The following is a 6098-nucleotide window of genomic DNA, read 5'->3' as shown; positions in this document are numbered from 1 at the left end:
ACCGAAAGTGAATCACATGAATTTTTCAGATGTTTTCTTTTTCATACTAATTATATTTTTGCGCATGTAGAACAACCGAGTGGACCGCAGGGACTGAGCAAGTGAACTACATCTAAAAAAGAAGCTTTTTTCAAATGTTTTGTTTTCGGTTTACACTTCTTTTTTCAGATGTTTTTGTTTACGGTTTACCAAGTGAACCACATAGGAGTTTTATAAGAACCACATGAGAGAACAAAGTGAGCTTCAGAACATACACATTCATTATTTTTACACAACCACGCTCACATTAGTGAACCATATTCACTATTCCCTTTGTCCAGTCTAATCGTATTTCACACATAATGACCGACAAGGCTTTTTACATAGTGACCTACATTTTTTGTAGAATTTTTACAGAGCACAGTGGTTCTAGGATTATATAGATACCGGGGGCGGGGGTCTAGGGTTACCTCCTACTAGACTACGTACATGGAGAATGAGATGTAGACGATTTCCAATATCTTGGAGTATATAGAAAGTCTTTGGAACCGTCAGTTTATTCACCATGGGCCGCCCGACACGGCCCGTTCCTGAACCGCCATCGAGGTCTTGGGCCCAACCCACTTGGTGGGAGACGGCGTGGTCAGGAGTCCCCTAGCCTGGATATCATCACAAGATATTACCAGATTTATGTTTATGTGTGGGGCATCTGAAAGTGCAACTAATACCTGGGTGGTTTTGGTAATTCATAACAACATATAGCTCATTGAACTAATGATCATTCAAGTTGATTATTTCAGAGAGTTCAATGATTGGCATGGCATGGACTAGAGATGTGGATCCCTCAAAATGCAAAGGACAAAGATTGGAAAAAGCTCAAGACTCTTCATTTTACATTTTAGTGATCCAAGATCACATTGAGTCCATAGGAAAGCCAATACTATTAAAAGGGTATGAAGTGTTGCTTAATGGTCTACTTGCTCAAGTGCTTAGTGATATTGCTCCCAAAACCCTCAACCACTTTCCCACTCCAAATATGTCCAAACCTCAAAGTCAAACTCGGCCCCACCGATCTACTCTATCCGGCGCCACCGAGTTCACTTGACATAGCCACTGCCAGAAACCCTAGACAGTTCGGTCACACCGATACGAATATCGGCTTCATTGTGATGGCCTTGCATTCCCACTGTGACATGTTTCACTCTTTCGATCTCGTCGTAGTGAAATCAGTCACGCCGAGATTGCTTGTCATTCACTCTATTGCCTGTTACTCCACTTCGGTCTCACCGAGATGAAGTAATCGGTCACACCGAGTTGATGTTTTGCCCTAGCCCTAGCAACTCGGTCACATCGAGTTGTCCAGTCGGTCCCACCGATATTCCTAACATTCACATTTTGAACTGAATTGGTCTCACCGAGTTCTTTTATTCGGTCTGACCGAGTTGGGTCAAATGTGTGTAACGATTGGATTTTGTGTGGAGGCTATATATACCCCTCCACCCCCATCTCCATTTGAGAGAGAGCCACCAAAACATGCCTACACTTCCACTACTCACTTTCTGAGAGAGAACCACCTACTCATGTGTTGATACTAAGACATTCCAATCCTACCACTAGAATCTTGATCTCTAGCCTTCCCCAAGTTGCTTTCCACTCAAATCATCTTCCCACCATTGCCAAATCTGTGAGAGAGACTTGAGTGTTGGGGAGACTATCATTTGAAGCACAAGAGAAAGGAGTTCATCATCAACACACCGTCTATTACCTTTTGGAGAGTGGTGTCTCCTAGATTGGTTAGGTGTCGCTTGGGAGCCTCTGGCATGTTGTGGAGTTGAACCAAGAAGTTTGTAAGGGCAAGGAGATCGCCTACTTCACGAAGATCTACCCGAGTGAGGCAAGTCCTTTGTGGGCGATGGCCATGGTGGGATAGACAAGGTTGCTTATTCATGGACCCTTCACGGGTGGAGCCCTCCATGGACTCGCGCAATCGTTACCCTTCGTGGGTTGAAGTCTCCATCAACGTGGATGTACGATAGCACCACCGATCGTAACCACGCCAAAAATCTCCATGTCTACATTGTGTTTGCCTTCTTCAAACCCTTCCCTTTACCTTCATGTGCAATGTTTTACTTTCCGCTGCTACACTCTTAGAATTGCATGTGTAAGTTGATTGCTGGACTTGTACTAGTTGCTAAAATCTACCAACGTTAAATTTGGGAAAAGGCTAGATTTTTATTTGGTCAGGTAGTCTAATCACCCCCTCTCTAGACCTACTTTCGATCCTACAAGTGGTATCAGAGCTTTGGTCTCCATTTGCCTTGATTTCCATAGCCTTGGTGATCATAGCCTTGGTTTCACAACCTAGGAGAGTATGACGTCTAGCGAGGGAAATTACCACCGTAGAGGTCCTTACTTTGATGGTACAAATTTTGCTAGCTGGAAGCATAAGATGAAAATGCAAATTCTTGGTCATAACCCCACCATTTGGGATATTGTGCGTATTGTCTTGCAAGGTGAATACTTCAAGGATGGGAGAGAACCGAATCGTGAAGCATCCACGGAAGAATTGTAGATGTTGCAATACAATGCTCAAGATTGCGATATTCTCTTCAAAGGATTGCATCCCGAAGAATTCAACAAAATCAGCCACCTTGAGAATGCATAGGAAATTTGGGATACTTTGATTGATATGCAGGAAGGTACCGAGTTCATCAAGGAATCCAAATTGGATGTGCTCCAAAGTCAACTTGACAAGTTCAAAATAAAGGATGGTGAAGGAGTCACGAAAATGTACTCTAGGCTTGCTCTCATCACAAATGAGATTGCCAGCTTGGGAAGCGAAGAGATGACCGACAAATTCATCATCAAGAAGATCCTAAGAGCCTTGCATGGAAAGTATGATACCATGTTCATTGATACGTCTCCAACGTATCTATAATTTTTATTGTTCCATGCTATTATATTATTTGTTTTGGATATTTTATTTGCATTAATATGCTATTTTATATTATTTTTAGGACTAACCTATTAACCTAGAGCCCACTGCCAGTTCCTATTTTTTCCTTGTTTTTGAGTTTCACAGAAAAGGAATACCAGACGGAGTCCAAACGGAATGAAACCTTTGCGATGATTTTTCTTGGACCAAAAGACAACCAGGAGACTTGGAGATGAAGTCGGAGGAGCCACGAGGCGACCACAAGGACAGAAGGCGCGCCCCCACCCTTGTGGGCCCCTTGTGACCCTCCTGACCTAATTCTTTCGCCTATATATTCCCATATATCCCCAAACCACCAGAGGCATCCATGAAAGCACTTTTCCACCACCGCAACCTTATGTGCCCGTGAGGTCCCATCTAGGGACCTTTTCCGGCACCCTGCCAGAGGGGGATTCGATCATGAAGGGCTTCTACATCAACTTTATTGCCCTTCTGATGAAGCATGAGTAGTTTACCACAGAGCTACGGGTCCATAACTAGTAGCTAGATGGCTTCTTCTCTTTCTTTGATTCTCAATACCATGTTCTCCTCGATGTTCTTGGAGATCTATTCGATGTAATACTTTTTTGCGGTGTGTTTGCAGAGATCCGATGAATTGTTGATTTATGATCAACTTATCTATGAATATTATTTGAATCTTCTCTGAATTCTTATATGCATGATTTGATATCTTTGTAATTCTATTTGAACTATCGGTTTGGTTTGGCCAACTAGATTGGTTTTTCTTGCAATGGGAGAAGTGCTTAGCTTTGGGTTCAATCTTGCGGTGTCCTTTCCCAGTGACAGTAGGGGCAGCAAGGCACGTATTGTATTGTTGCCATGGAGGATAAAAAGATGGGATTTTCATCATATTGCTTGAGTTAATTCCTCTACATCAGGTCATCTTACTTAATGCGTTACTACGTTCTTTATGAACTTAATACTCTAGATGCATGTTGGATAGCAGTTGATGTGTGGAGTAATAGTAGTAGATGCAGAATCATTTCGGTCTACTTGAAACAGACGTGATGCCTATATTCATGATCATTGCCTTAGCTATCGCCATAACTTTGCGCTTTTCTATCAATTGCTCAGCAGTAATTTGTTCACCCACCGTATTATTTGCTATCTTGAGAGAAGCCTCTAGTGAAACCTATGGCCCCCGGGTCTATTTTCCATCATATTAGTTTCCGATCTACAATATTAGTTTTTGATCTACTGTTTTGCAATCTTTTACTTTCCAATCTATAAACCAAAAATACCAAAAATATTTACTTTATCGTTTATCTATCTCTATCAGATCTCACTTTTGCAAGTAACCGTGAAGGGATTGACAACCCCTTTATTGAGTTGGGTGCAAGTTGTTTGATTATTTGTGCAGGTATTCGGTGATTTGTGCGTTCTCCTACTGGATTGATACCTTGGTTCTCAAACTGAGGGAAATACTTATCTCTACTCTGCTGCATCACCCTTTCCTCTTCAAGGGAAAAACCAATGCAAGCTCAAGAAGTAGCATGCACATTGATCCAAATGATGCCCAACTACAAAGATCTCAAACCAACGGAAGTCATTGGTAGAATTGTTGCTCATGAGATGTCACTCAAGGATAAGGAAGAGCTCCATAACAAGTCAAGTGGTGCTTACAAAGCTTCATGTGATGCTCCTACAACATCTAGTGAGAAACAAGTCTTCAATGAAGAATTGAGATTAGTGGTGAAGAACTTCAAGAAATTCTACAAGAATAGAAGCAAAGAGAGAAGTTCCAAGTCAAGGTCCTACAATGACAAAAGATCTTCTAATCATGATCGTAATTGCTATAATTGTGGAAGACCCGGACACTACTCCAATGAGTGTACGGCTCCCTACAAGAAAAGAGAAGATTCACCTAAGAGGAGAAGTAAAAGAGATGAATCACCACTAAGAGAGAGAAGGAGTAGAGATGATCGTTATGAACGAAGACCCTCTCGTAGAAGCAAGGATTCGAAAAGGAAGGACAAGTCATCAAAGAGTTACACAATACAAAAGACATCAAGCTCATGTTGGTGAATGGGTTTCCGTTTCCGACTCTGACAACTACTCTGAGAGAAGCTATCACTCCGGCTCCGACTATACCCAAGATGAAGGTGTTGCCGGTCTTGCACTTGTGTCATCCAACTCCTACAACATATTTGACTCACCAAATGAAGGAATAGGAATATGCTTCATGGCTAAAGGCCCTAAGGTATCACACCCCGAGTACTTCAATTTCAATAGTGATGAAGATGACTTGCTAGGTGATGATGATTTACTTGTTGACAACACTAGTGATGAAAACCATGATGGAATTGATATTAATCATGTTAATCAAAATGAAACGAATGACAATGATAAGAAGGAGATTGAGCATCTAAACTAAAGAACTAAACACTCTTAAGTTATCTCATGAAACAACTCTAGAGGATCATAAAGAGCTCCTAAGGACTTATGAGAAGCTATGCTTCGATAAGCTAAATTTAGAGCAAGAGCATGGGTTCCTAAAAGCTATGAATGATGATCTTCGAAAGAAGAGTTCTTCTTACATTGCCAAGTGAGGGGGTCCTGGATTAAGGGGTCCTCGGATAGTCGGACTATATGCGTATGCCGGACTGTTGGACTATGAAGATACAAGATAGAAGACTTCGTCCCGTGTCCGGATGGGACTCTCCTTTGCGTGGAAGGCAAGCTTGGCGGTTAGGATATGAAGATTCCTTTCTCTGTAACCGACTCTGTGTAACCCTAGCCCCCTCCAGTGTCTATATAAACCAGAGGGTTTAGTCCATAGGACAACAACAATCATAACCATAGGCTAGCTTCTAGGGTTTAGCCTCTACGATCTTGTGGTAGATCAACTCTTGTAATACTCATATCATCAAGATCAATCAAGCAGGAAGTAGGGTATTACCTTCATCGACAGGTCCCAAACCTGGGTAAACATTGTGTCCCTCGCCTCCTGTTACCATTAGCCTTAGACGCATAGTTCGGGACCCCCTACCCGAGATCCGTCGGTTTTGACACCGACATTGGTGCTTTCATTGAGAGTTCCACTGTGATGTCGAAGATAGGGTTGATGGTTCACCTTGTTATCAAGGACAACATCACCTCCGGGGGGGCTCTAGCCTCAGGCCAA

The sequence above is a fragment of the Triticum aestivum genome, chromosome 3B (genome assembly GCF_018294505.1).
Source record: "Triticum aestivum cultivar Chinese Spring chromosome 3B, IWGSC CS RefSeq v2.1, whole genome shotgun sequence".
Classification (NCBI taxonomy): Eukaryota; Viridiplantae; Streptophyta; class Magnoliopsida; order Poales; family Poaceae; genus Triticum; species Triticum aestivum.
Note: the sequence above shows the minus strand (reverse complement) of the source record.